This window comes from Strix uralensis, chromosome 3, assembly GCF_047716275.1.
Source record: "Strix uralensis isolate ZFMK-TIS-50842 chromosome 3, bStrUra1, whole genome shotgun sequence".
Taxonomy (NCBI): Eukaryota; Metazoa; Chordata; class Aves; order Strigiformes; family Strigidae; genus Strix; species Strix uralensis.
In genome coordinates this window covers 41879232-41892951 of record NC_133974.1, presented here as the reverse complement: position 1 = coordinate 41892951, position 13720 = coordinate 41879232, and the positions used below count along the sequence as shown (strand labels likewise).

The 13720-nt window shown below is 42.8% G+C and overlaps 1 protein-coding gene across 2 annotated transcripts in view; it reads right to left on the bottom strand.

The window, feature by feature from the left end:
- ANKRD6 (ankyrin repeat domain 6) overlaps positions 1 to 10412 on the bottom strand; it is a 114962-nt gene extending 104550 nt beyond the window's left edge. For both annotated transcript variants that reach the window (XM_074862071.1, XM_074862072.1), the window contains exons 1-2: positions 10318 to 10412; positions 9775 to 9907 (exon numbers count right to left, since the gene is read on the bottom strand). The gene's annotated coding sequence lies outside the window, so the exon portion shown is untranslated. The remainder of the gene's footprint in view (positions 1 to 9774; positions 9908 to 10317) is intronic.
- Positions 10413 to 13720: the final 3308 nt, after the last annotated feature.

Here is a 13720-nt window from a genome sequence, read left to right as displayed (position 1 = left end):
CATTACTAAAGTTGAAGTGAAAGCAGAAAAAAATGAGATTGCAAACTGAGACAGATAAAGCCTAGAAGAGAGGATGAGCAAGAAAACCCCCAACATAAAGCTTTTAAAAAGCCTCAGAAGACATGTCATAACAACCGACCTGGTAAAGAGCACCTGGAAGAGCCTGGGAGAGGAACACAAATCCTTTTTCATACTCTCACAAATTCTTTTGTAAAGGTTTGTTAAACTACCTTTTGCTCTATTCATAGCTAGTCTGGGTTCAAAGTGGTGACCCAGCACTCATTAACCACTGTCAAGAGGCACAACTAGCAAAACAACAGAAGATTTATAAGGGATGAGGAACAGATCAAAGAAAACCAGATGATTCCCAGATCAAAGATACAAGAATACATCTAGAACAAAAGAGGGGAGAAGACAAAGATGAGGAACAATACAGAAAAGGTTTTGGAAGTGACACAAGATGAAGGGGAATTTTGCAGGGGAAAATGAAATGGAGAAAAGATTAAAGACAACTTAATTACCATAAAACCAGAAGAGTGGCCTAATATGGCTAAAACACATGTTGGCATTTCAGTGCAGACAGGATCAAGCTTCGCTCCTGAACTATGCCAATCCATCCTTGGATTAAGGAAGAGTTACAGCATAGTTTTGCTCTGTTGGCACTACAGGACTGAATCATACCTTATCACAGGAGCTGTGTTGCCACACAACCATCAGCTCTCAATAGAGTATAAGACAGAGAGAGGAAACTAAGGATGAGGAGGATTTACTCTAGTGCCATTTTCTTACAGTTAGTCTTCCCATTTATTTTTGGCTTGATACAGGGAGGCAGAAAGGAGGGGAAGAAAGAGGAGGCAAGCATATTATATATTTATATTCCTGTTTTCCAGTCCTTCCAGAAAGCTCGGTTTTGTAAACAGAAAGAAAGCCGAGATTTTCTTTATCTTGTTAACTACTCCTGTGATTGTAACCCAGCATGCAGAGTTGGCAAGTATCTCTTTGCTGAACATTCTCTATTGAAAATGCATGGCAACTACTTTTGCAACACACATCATTTTAGTCAGGCTATCTGCACCTTAAAACACTCAGCCTATTGTTTCAACAGCATGCTGAATTATAAAAACTCTCCAATATCATATCATCTTGGCTACAGATTTAATTTCACGGAATATGAAACTTCACTGAAAATCATTATACAATGAGACAGGGAAAAACAAACATTAGTTTCCTTTTTCTTGTTTTTTTATATTAAGTGTAAGCCTACTACAGCTCCCTCTGGGAAGGTGTTTTACATACAAAGACACATTCTTTGAGTCTTATTCACATCAACAGTCACTGAATTAAATTAGATCAGTCACACAAGCAGGGAAATCAGGTTTGATACAGCATTGCTGTTACAAAATACAGCAAAAAAATTAATTTTAAAAAGCCCAGGATAATAGGCATTCATCTTTAAACTATCTAATAATGCAAAGACTAGTTGAAGCTTTTGTTTTTCAGGTCTACCCTTCTGAGATTTAATACAGTAAACTAATTATAATTTTACTGCACACAAGTTGTTGATAATTACCTCTCTATGGGCAATACTGTTATTCAAGTATAAACCAAGAGAATTTTGTTAAGAGTAATTATTTTAGTATCATTTTATTCTTGATCTTTAATTAAGCAAGGCCTGAAAATCCCATTTACAGAGCATAAGAGAAGTGATTTTTTAATGGTACTTGGTAAGATCTGCTAACTTTTGCACTCCGGACACTTCAGCCCTATCCTGTTTTTTTTTTTTTTTGAAAGACCATGTATATTTGGAGAACTAGTAAGTTTAAGATACACAAACCACAAGAAACTTTGCTGTTAGCAGAAGAGTAAATATTCATACTCAAAATCTGAAGCACGAGAACTAATCAAGTGAGGGTTTGTTTGTTTTTTACAAGTAGAAAACACAGACATGCAACAGATGCTTGCCTGCTATATTCACATTTAAAATGTGAATTTATTAATAACAATCAGACGGAGACACTGCCTGTATGGTTAATGCATTTCAAAATATTAGTATTTTTGGAAGGATGACAGTATATTAGCTCCCTAGAATGATAGGAAAATCCATCATCTTAATGTGAAGCACTGTAGCACACATTTAATAGTGTGCTAAGAAATTTCATCATAGTATCACTGTACTTTGCTAACCCTCCCTGGCTCAGTTTACTTGAAAAGCGCATTTAGTGTTTTTTCCACCAAGGCAGAGTAACTGTGTGTTTCATGAGAGCTACAGAGGAATGAAAGACAGAGCAAGATCGCCATTTCACTGACAGTCTTTGTTCCATCTCTGGGAAACGCTGAAACCAGGTCCCAGGTAAAACTGGGTTTACACCACAGCCTAATGAGTCGCTCAACACTTGCTTCATCTCAGTCAAAGAGAGATTCTTAATTTCAAATTATGAGAAGATATATAAAGCTATATAAAACTTTAAAATGTTTTTTTTTTAAATGCTGTGCTCAGTTCTACTGAATGCACTGCTACCCGTTTTCTTGGTTTGCCTGTGTGTTACCAAAACCAGCTCATCCCATGTAATTATATTCAGACACTTGCTGGATGTACAAAACCACATACGATACATAAGCAAATTCATATTAATACAATATTTCAAAAATAATTATTCTTAGAAGCTGGAAATATGTGCATCCAAATTCTGGATGCTAGATTTTGAATAAAATAAGCTTCTAGCTTCCATGCCAAGTATTCCACTTTGAGGATTAAAAACAAAAAGAAGAAGAAAAACCCAACACGATTCTAGTAACTGAAGCAGCAACATCCTCATTTGTATGCCTGCACAGTTATAGACATGAAAGGCTAAATTCTCTGAAAGAGTAATGAAGTATGTGGAAGCCAGAAGTTTGATTTTAAACTTCTCAAGCACATATGCTGGTGAGCAGAAATAAGGGAGAACTGAGAGGAGGCAGAAAAAAGTTGGGGTTTGTTTTTTTCAACTTAAGTTACTCCTACAGGCACACAATGAATCTGGAAATCATTTTTTAAAAACAGGTTTTTTTCAGTTAAGAAACTGTGCCAAGAACCAGAGCTTATACCTCCAGATTCTGCTACAACTTACTGATGGGGCTTGCTACTTGGTGCAAGTATTCATAGCACTCTTTTAACCTTGCCATTCACTTTTCACATTGGGTCCCATCTTGCTTCCAGATGATAAACAAAGCGTAAAATTCTCATTGAGAAAGGACTGGATACTTTCTGAATAAGCAAGGGATGCCTAAACACAGAAATAGTCAACAGGGTCTGGAAGGAAAAATGAGAAGCAGAAGTGAGTTACTCTAAACAAGTTTTTATTGAGACCTGTCAAACGAATTCACCCAGGGCACTCTGACCAAAACTAAATCCCAGACAGACTACCAAAACTGAAAATTTCATGAAGCAAGTTGGGATGTGATTGTAATGTAGACCAGTTAGGGCTTAATGCTGATTGTTTGGACACAAGAAAGATGTTTAAATTAAGCTACTTCACATCTGTGGTGAGTTTGCACGTAGCCTGTTACCACAGCTTTGCTGATGTAAAATTATTCCTCAAGCCACAGTAACTTGTGTCCAATCCCCAAAGATGCCCCTCAAAGGAAGGAAGGCTGCTCAAAAAAAAAAAAAAAATTTAAAAATCAGTATTATAAAAAATAGGCAGTTATGGAATAACAGGAAAAGTCCTCATCTGTATAGAGAACCAGATAGACAGCAAATAAATGGTACAAGCAAGAAGCATTCAGTCTTCATAGTGCAGGGACACTAATCCTGCAGCTCCACAGCCATCTGCATTATGAATAGATTGTGTTCAATATACTCACTGATGAATCACAGGGGGACAGGGAAAGATTACAACAGTTAAATGACAGAAGTCACTGATAATACTAAATTATGCAGGATAAAGGCAAGCACTGACTGCAAAGAGATATGGAGGAACTTAACAACACCAAATAACCAGCCAGTAAAATGGCTGGCAGAATTCAACACCATTTAAACACAGACTGGTATTCATGGTGGGAAAAACCACCTCAACTTCATATGCATAATGATGGGCTCTAGAGATGATTCAGGAATGAGATCCTGGATTTACAGTGGATTGTCCTTATGAAAGCATCAGCACAGTTAAAAAGCAGGGAGAGTGCTAAAAATTATTACTGCCGAGAATACAAACAAAAGCACCTCTATTCAGCTGTCTAAAAAGTTCAACTGCATCCTGAAAGTTGTAACTCTGGCCCTCTCATTTGGAAAAGGTTTAGCAAAACTAGAAGAGTTTCAAGGAAGGAGTAAGACAATCAAAGGCAGGACATAATTAAGTAGAGGAAAAATCAGGTTGGAGAAATACTAGAAGGCATCAGATTAAACGAGCAGATCTCAGGCTCAAAACAAGTAAGAAGAAATGGCTCTTCTCATAAATCAATTTTCAAGCTGTGGTTTTCCTAGCCTTTCTCCTCTGGTTTTCTCAGCCTGTTTCCCATTCACTCACATTCCCTCCTCAGCTTGAGAGAGTCACTGACATGGATGCCCTAAAAGAGCAAAAAGCATTAAGGAGAATATATGCCATCTTTCCCTGCAAATGAAATGCAGCCAATGTAACAGAGGTGAGCATTAGCCAGACTGACCATGAAACCACCTACACCTCCAAACCAGGCTCATTGTACCTGCAGACAGGTGTCTTGCTCAGCTGCTGGCCACCATGCAGGAAGAACTGAAAGAAATCTCCCCAAATGGACAGTCCTGTCCTAGTCAGCAAGAGATGTCCACCTCTCCCTGACTTCAAGTTAACTGAAATAATGTGATTTGTGAAGATGGCCACACAGAGAGGTAGCTAATGTTAGGTACTGTCAAAAGCTACGTCAAAAGCATCTATATCACTTGGTAAGTTTTTGAAAACTTTTTATGTTGCTAGAATCTAAATAAATTAGATTTGCTTTTACTTATTTTGAGACTAGTAGAAACTAAGACAGCTAAGATCAACAACCTCATTCACGTCAAATCCAGTCCTCATTCACCTCAAATCCAGTCCTGTTTTATCAGGCATACCGGTAACTAAGCTATCCATCTGCAGAGGCATCTCCACTTGCCCGTCAAGACATCAGAGAAAGTGAAATGAATGACAGCCTCACCCAGTGCATGCCAGGTCAGGATTTCTTAAACCTGGGCTTTTCCAAACTGATTAAGTGTAATCTTACAGTGGAACAAAAGAATCCGACTTGGTAGCTGATTGTTCATTAATGAAATACTGTACTTTAAATTCACACTTCCGCTTACTTCAAGCTACAGTCTCCCATTCATATCGACAGACTTAAACTATAGCTGCACTAATGCAGGGCATTCAACCATACTGAACAGCTGTTCCTGGAGAAAAGTACCACATTTCTGGAAGAAATCATCACACATTAAAACTGTGGTACCATGTCCTGTGCTGAAGCAAACTTATATCTGTTCAAGGGCTGGAATATTTAATCCTCCACAATCTCTTTTCTGGGGGGGCATCTGACATAACCCTGACAAGTCCAGAAGCTCGTATGTTAGCTTTACAATATACTAATGAACTGACTTAAGCAATGGGTATGCCTTGCAGACATTAGTGCAACTATTTGAGACAACAGTGATATGGTGAAAAGATCACATCCTGCCTAAGACTCTGAACCAGCTGCAATTTCTGCAACCGTGGCGCATGTATTGACATCAAACTCAAGTAAAACACACCTAAAATGATTCATTGTCATCACCATTAAAAAGTTACTCAAATATTGAGCTGATATATGACTACCATACATTCATGGTGCTTTTTTATTTTATAAAGCTGGCACTTTACTCAGTGACTGATCCATCTGAGACAATTTAGGGAATTTTGACTCAGAAGTGTATCAGCACAATATAAACAGACTAGCAACAGATCTTGCTAAGGTGTCACATTCCAGATGCTGTTAAAGCCAACAGAAAATATTCCTTACTGGCTTAAAGCAATCGGCATCTCAAACTGGAAAAGAAAATGATCCCACTACAATATGGATACAATGAAGATGCACACCCTTATGGAATTAATTTCCATTAAATCCAAATGCATTTTCCATAATGCAAATGAAAATGCTTTCATCCAACACCATGCCAGGTCATGTACCCAAAAACTTTACCTTCAGTGGCTCGCTTTGCAAAAACGGACGGTGTTGAGGTGGGGAAGAAGGCAAGTCATGACAGAGAAAGGAAAAGTAAGGGACAGGCCATTAGAAGAAGCTCGTTTTACACCAGGATTTGAAGGAGCTAAGATTTCATAATTTGGAGAGTACTCCAAATATGCTTTTGAGCACAACATAAGATTAAAAGCACAGGGCCAAAAAAATTTTTCTTCAGGATTAGGGAAAACCCATCAGGGTGTCCATGCTCAGAACATCACACCCCAGCTACCCCACAGCCCCAGTACCCTCGCCTGGCATTCACACCAGATACTTCCATCCACCACTTCCCACAGACATGCCCAAATCCCATCCCCAATCACAGCCAGCTTCCCCCATGGCCACGGCTTGGCTGAGATGCACCCAGGGTTTGAAGGACCAGCAGAGGGTCTGGGGAGTGGGAAGAAGAGAGCCACAGAGGAGCAGGCAGGACGACATGAGTGCTGGCAGTAAGACAGGGTCTTCCCGTTGATTGCAAGAACCTTGAATTCCATGCCACACACGGCAGGATCACTGGCAGAGGATCAAAAGTAAAATGGTGTAAGAACAAGACAGCAATCTACAGTTCTGCACCATATCGTGAGCTAGCTATGCACTCAATATTGTATCAGAAATACATCACTGACAATCCCTCCACAACTGGATAATACAAGAATTCAAGTACTGGTTAGGCCACCCAACATGGATTAATTTATCACAACAGGACTGTTTTCACAGGACATCTTTGTCTTTCAATACATCAGATTCACTATTAGAAGTAATGTGCTAGATTGCTTTTAACCTCAAAGTCCTGTGCAGCCTTAATGTTTCGTTTATCACACATTTCTCAAAGATGTGTTCTAAATTGACAGCCATTTCATCACTGGTTTTGGACAGCATTCCTCACTCTGATATCGAAGTACTGCACACCAATAGTATCCTTCCCTGCTTCACTATCAAGACCTGCACATCTGCAATCGGACTTCAAGGTTTTTCCAGAAAACAAGAAAAATGCAAATACAGAGCGTCACTGTGCCATGTACAACCACATCCTTCAAGGCAACAATACAGGGAGAACATCCCAACACGCACGCATTTGAAAGCTATGCAACAAATAAGCCAGGAATTCACACATGTTTATTCTGGCTCTTCCTAACTTTTGAACACCTGCCTTCACAAGCCCAAAGGTCTTTTGAGTGGCAGCATGAGACAAACCAAATACAGACAAGAGGAGAAGAAAAAGTTTAGCAAGAAGCCATTACACATAATTCACTGAAAGGTCACAGCAAGACAAAGGGGATTTTACTTTTCTCTCTCACAACTCCTATCAATATACTATAACAAACTATCCTTCAGCAGCACCTGCTAACAGGGAGCGGAGTAGTCCAGAGAAGTAACTAAGCTCTTCCTAAAGGGTCCACAAGCTAGTGATGGTATGCAAGAATATTTGCTGTTACTGTACTCAGAAATTATTCTGGTGATTTTTGGGTTCAAAATAGCTGGACAGGAGGCAGGAAAGAAAATTAGTCCCTTGCTATACTGTTATGGGCTGAGGTCTTTCCAAAGTGCAGTTCTCTATACCTTCTGGTTTTGGTTGGATCATTTTTGAAGAAGTCACATATTACACTCCTTAATAAACAAAAGGAGCTAAAATGACTTATTTCTATTTTTTATTTGCCCAAAGCAATTACAATTCATTTATGCCTTTGACAAATATCTCCCTAGGCCAATCCTGCCAGTGAAATATGGTACCTCATTTGTGGTTTTAAATAAAATACTTCCACTAGTGACATGTTGCACTGCTGTATCTCTAAGAAAAGATACGACTATGAGTTCTCTGGAAGTTCATCCAAAGTCCTAACTGTTGAGGGAAAAAGAGGAATTGCAAATCTGAGACTAATGAAAATAAATAAATAAAACATAGTTGTCAGATGGTATAATTAATTTAAGAAGCTAAAAGTGCTTTACAAACATTCATCGTTATGCCACCCATCCAAACAGATAAATATTGTTAGTCCTATTATACAGATTTGGAGAGTAAGGGGCAGCAAGATCTTTTTTTCTTACATCACTAAATGACTCACTGGCAAAGTCAAGCAGAGGTGAAGCTGAAGATAAATGGAGAAATGCAGCTTGAGGCTCAATCACTCATTACCAAACCCTACAAGCACCTGATTTATTAAGATATCATTCATCTCACCAAGTCCAAGAACACCATAAGTTTGACAATCCGAACTCTAGAACATGTCACCTGTGACAGGGCAGGATGCTAAGCCCAGTGCTGCAACCAGAGTGTATCAGCAAACATTGGAGCCCCATTTGAGGAGCCAGATTCCGACAGTTTCTGTTCACCAAAAAAGAAAAGAGCTCTGCAAAAAGCTTGAAGAAAAGCACCTGGATGATCAGGAGGTTGATTATTTTAATTTTACCTACCATTTACTGATATTTCATTTCTAGTGTTCAAAGCCAGTCTCCTAAATGAGGTTGATAGCACTGTCTGGGTAAATATCAAGAAGCAGAGAAAAGTGAAAACTTTCCTAACTGAGTCCTCTCAAAGCCACTTTTGAATTTTATTACAGTTTCTTTTCAAACAAACAACAGGGAGAGAAGCAATGAGACTACGACTGTTACAGAATTCCCATCCACTCTCGCAGACTAATAGGTCCTCACTGACACAGAGGCATACATCATCTACATACCAGGCATCTAAATAAGGATTTGTACAGACCTTAACCTCTCACTGAAATCTAGAGGCAGGTGCCTAATAGTTTATGCAGCCAGCCAACTGTAGTTTTGGTACATGAAGTGGATGCAACTAGTATTTTCTGCTCAGAAATCATTATGAAGTTCTGCATTAGTGTCATTACGACATGTCTTGTGGTCTGCAATGCAACTGCAGATCTTACACATCTCCAGAAACACTTGGTTTTCCAAGTATCTAGAGAATGAAGATTACACAATACTTGGAACTTGAGCCTGCCAAAATAAGTTGTTATAAAACTAGCTGCACACCTGGACATATCACACTGAAAGCAAGCAAGTTAGATAAATAACATTCTCCTCAGAATAAGCCATGCACTCAAACAGTCCTACTAGAGGATCTGGCCCATGCCTAACTAATGTTGCATAAGAATTTAGTCTTTGTTACATTCTTCCATCTTTGAACAGAGACAGATTTACTGGTCTTCCCAACAGATTGCTCCTTTAAGACTGGTAGGACATTCTAGGTTCATTTAAACAACTCATGGGGGGAAGGTTCACTGATCTACCTGCCAGTAAGACCCTTTCAGTGTTTTCCCTGTGAATGAAGGGTATTCAGTAGCAAACAACCTATCCTTTTGGTCACGCGTATTGCAGAAATACCAAACAGAAACATAAATAATCATTTCACACATAATTATAAAAATATGAAGATAGTGGTTATGCCTTTTAAAAACAGAGCACTGTCTACAGCCTGTGCTGTAATGCACACAACACCCCAGGGCGTGATAAGCCCTTTATTAATGCTTGCAATAAAATGAACACCAGAACAATTACACACCATAGCCGTGGATTTCTAAAATCAGAGAGCTCTACCAGCAGCCAGTGTATACTCACAAGGTGTTGAGACCTCAGGGGAAGCTGCTGTTTGCAGTAAACTAGCGGAAATATTTTCAGGAGAGTTTTCAGGTGATGTCAACAACAGGAAGGATGACTTTGAGCCAGATTTCCATTTCTCATCAGACGCGGCCTTAAAAGTTGGAACAAGAGCGCTAAGGCTCCTTGTTTATACCCCCAAACCTGCAGTTAAAGCCCTACGTAGTAGACAGAGGCTCCTGTACCTATGCGGCAGCCCAGAGAGTTCGTGTGTACACGAAAGGGGGGTTCCCTCCCCGGACCCTCCTCCGGGGCCGTGATAAGGAAACACTTTGATTACTCCGGGCACCGAGCACTGATTTCGCAGGGGCCGTCGCACCCAGCTCCAGCCCCGCCACCTCCGCGACCACCTGCCCGCCGCCCGCCCCGCACCGCCCCGGCCCGGCCCCCGCCGCCGCCCGCCACGACGCGCTCCCCCGCCTTCCCCACAGCCACACGCAACCCCGGCGGGTGGGCGCGGGTCTGCTCCCGGGGGCCCACGCGTGCTGGCAGCGCTCCGCTCACCTGCGCTCCCCCCGCGGCACGGGCTGCCCGTCGGGCGCGGGCCGGGCACAGCTCCACCGTCTCCCACGGCGCCTCCGCCGGGCCGGGCCGGGCCGGGCCGGGCAGCGCCGGAGGTGGCGCCGCCGCCGCCGTGCCCGCTGCGAGGGCGACACCCAGCGGCCGCGGCGGGCGGCGCCCCACCACCCCGCCCCGCCGGCCCGGGCCGCCGCCGCCTCCCCGGCGAGGGGCCGTGAGCGGAGAGGCCTCCCGGCCCCGCGCAGCTGTTCCCGGCGAGGGGACGGGGAAGGTCGCGCCCGGAGGCGTGGGGCCACGGCCCCGCTACCTGGCACCGGCGCGGGCGGTGGAGCCAGCGGCGGGCAGGGGGGGGCTGATGTGAGCGTGGAGCCAGGTCTTGGTGGCCAGCCGGGCCTCGAGTGGGGCGACTTACCGGTCGCTGGCCAGGAACGCTGGGCTCCGGCCGCAGCGAGGCTCCTGGAGGGCTGGATGCTCTCCCGAACCGAAGCGCTTTTGCAACTTAATTGTGGAAGCTCTTAATAATTTGCGTAAGAGCAGAAGTGCTACAAACCCAATTTTGGGGAGGCCAGGTGCCCTTCCTTCCAGCAGGAGACAGCCAGCGGGCTTTGAAGTCTGGGCTAAAGGTCAGAGAGGGCCGACTTGAGAGCTCGCTGTGCCAGCTCACCGCCTCACCCGCCCCTCTAGCTATGACAACGTCCCAGGGACCTCCACTTCACCCAAGGCATGTGGATGCGTGGGCAATTACGTGTGTAAGTTGGTAATTCACAAACTGGTAGGGAGGCGAGTTAGACGGGACCATCTGTAGACACCAGTACAGGAGAAAGGAGGTTGTGTGAGTAGGCTGAGTGAAATGATGAAAGTGGGATCTGAAGAAGAAGGAGAAAACAGAAAACAAGCAGCTGTTCCCCATACAATGCCTGATCCCGCAGGCACGTCGCTTTCAAAGGCCGTTCCTCCAGCTCAAAGGCATTCTCAGGATGATGCCCTAAATGAACTGAACGTTGGAACTATCACAGGCACTACCTAATTATGTGGTGAATATATTCTCTTGAATGTTTTTGCAGATGATTCTACTTACGCATTTTTCACTAAACAATTACTATGGTATTCATCGCTCTGTGGCAACAGTCACACCATAGGTTCAGATCAAAACCCTTGGTGCTCCACAGGAAAGATTTACTGGCTGAATTTTGTGTTCTGATGCCTCTCTGATCTCAGCAAAGCTTTGTCGCTTTGTCAAAACTACAGCACTAGTCTGAAGTCCGGTGTCATTACTGAAATTAGAATGTAATTGCTAAAATAGATAAAAATATGTTGTGATTCCTCACACTCTAATTTTGTTTGCTTGTTTCCATGTTCAGGATAAGCCTACTTCATGGGAATACTATTCTACTTCACAGTGTAAAATTCTGATGTAGGAATGGAAGTATTTGTGTTAGTAACAGTTAAGCTATATGTTAAATGAGTTCTGTGTATGTAAATGTTTGCAGGACTATGGCTATGTTTGATCATTATGATTGAGAAACAAGAGTTCACAATTGCAGAAAAAAGCTTTCTTGGCACTGATCTGCCACCAATCTATTTAATGGGAATTTTCCCCCTTTAACAGAAGCGGAATGAGATGCTGTCACGATCCTGCAAACCTAAATGCATACAGGCTCCCTTGATTGTGGATGTCAGTGGGACCATTCCCGGAGCTCAATTATAGTTGACCTTTTTAAATCCAGACAGCCACTTTGGTATTATTCTGGATTTTTTTTTTTTTTCTGTTAGGAAGATAAATTCATGAGGATTCCCTTAGCTGCCTGAAACAAAGTACGTCATGTCTATGCAGCTCCCTGCAGACAGAGTCTAGTCACATCTAGTATTGTACTCATCATATATTCAAAGACTCAACCCCTTGCCTACTGCCCTCACTACAGGTCCTGTGACTGAAGGCTGGGTGCTGTTTCATTATGTGCAACAGGCTTCAAAGTTAAACGACCTGACAAAAGAAAAAGAAGGGAAGAAAAAGACCGGGTACAGAGGGGACAGAGAACAACTTGGTGGCAAAGGGGCAGAGAAGGAACAAGTCCTGAAGCTTAGGTAGAGTCCATGACAGATTATATTGCCAAAGGGTTGGCAGAAGCGCTTCAGTCCTACTCTGAAAACCTATCTGGCAACAGGCCTGGAGTCTACATGGCTTTGAACCCAAAGCTGTGGTCAAGGAGGAGGCCACTGACATCAGTGTTGTGGGAAGAGCTGCACTGTAACCAGTCCTGTCATTCCTGAACTTCGACAGCCTGATTTGGTATTTTAATATCCCCAAATTATTCTCTCTCACTGGTGATGTTTCGTAGCTCTTTGTATAAAAGAAAATTAATACAGACAGTCAGATTTCTGGGCAAGGCCCACTTCTCGTAGCCGGCCTTAAAACCTAACAGCCCTTTCTGTGCAGATGTGGTCAGCCGGTGAGTGAGACAGATGGTCCTTCATTGCTGACCTGGAAACTCTCCTCTTTCCATCAGTTTTTAGCAGATTAATGCCTCCTAGGACTGTCCCCAGACACAATGCTGAAAACACAACTGGTAAAAATTCCTGCTCCAAACTGAAGTCCTAATTCCTTGTAAGGGATTTAGCTTTGAAATATTTCCGATAATCTTTTGGTACATTGTTAATCTGCTCAAGTAAAACTTCCAAGCAGGTTGATAAATTGAGAATAAAGGCATTTCAGTAAATTCACGTATTGGTAATTTGTTATGGTGTGGAACATAAGAGGGGAATTTCTTCCCGCCGCTGGACAAAAGCGTGCCTCCATTATCTCAAGTGGGTTAGTGCAGCCTGGAAATGAGAAGACTGCCGTGCAGCATAGAGGTGGGAAAATAATCAGCTGTAGGAAACGTGGTGACTCCAAACATAAGCCCAACCATTACACTGGTTGTGTAATGGGAGAACGGGACAGGAAGCAGTAGTAAGAGAGAAACAGAAAGAGAGGAAAATGTGCTGCTGGAGAATTGGGAACTCAGCTGCCAGTCACCACAGTGGGCAGCGTGGGATGACAGCCAGGGGCTAACACACACGCTCTGGTGCTTAGCTGGTACAAGACAACAAGAACAGCACTGGAGACTCCTGAGGAGGGGCCTGGCTGAGGGGCAGCAGGCCTGTCCTGGCGTGGATCTGGAGGAAGCAATGGCGGGCAGCTGGGTGCACCTCAGTCTTGCCAGGGGCTTCAAAATCCCATCCTCTTCTGAGAAGGTTTCACTACTATGGCTTTCTTTAGTCTTCCTGATTCAACCAAAGTATTATTTCTAAAATAATCTCTCTCACCCACACAGCAAAGATGTTGCCACCCACATTTAGGGCCTGGCTTAATGTCCTGGGCCTGGCCCTACGACGACAGGGTGGGCAC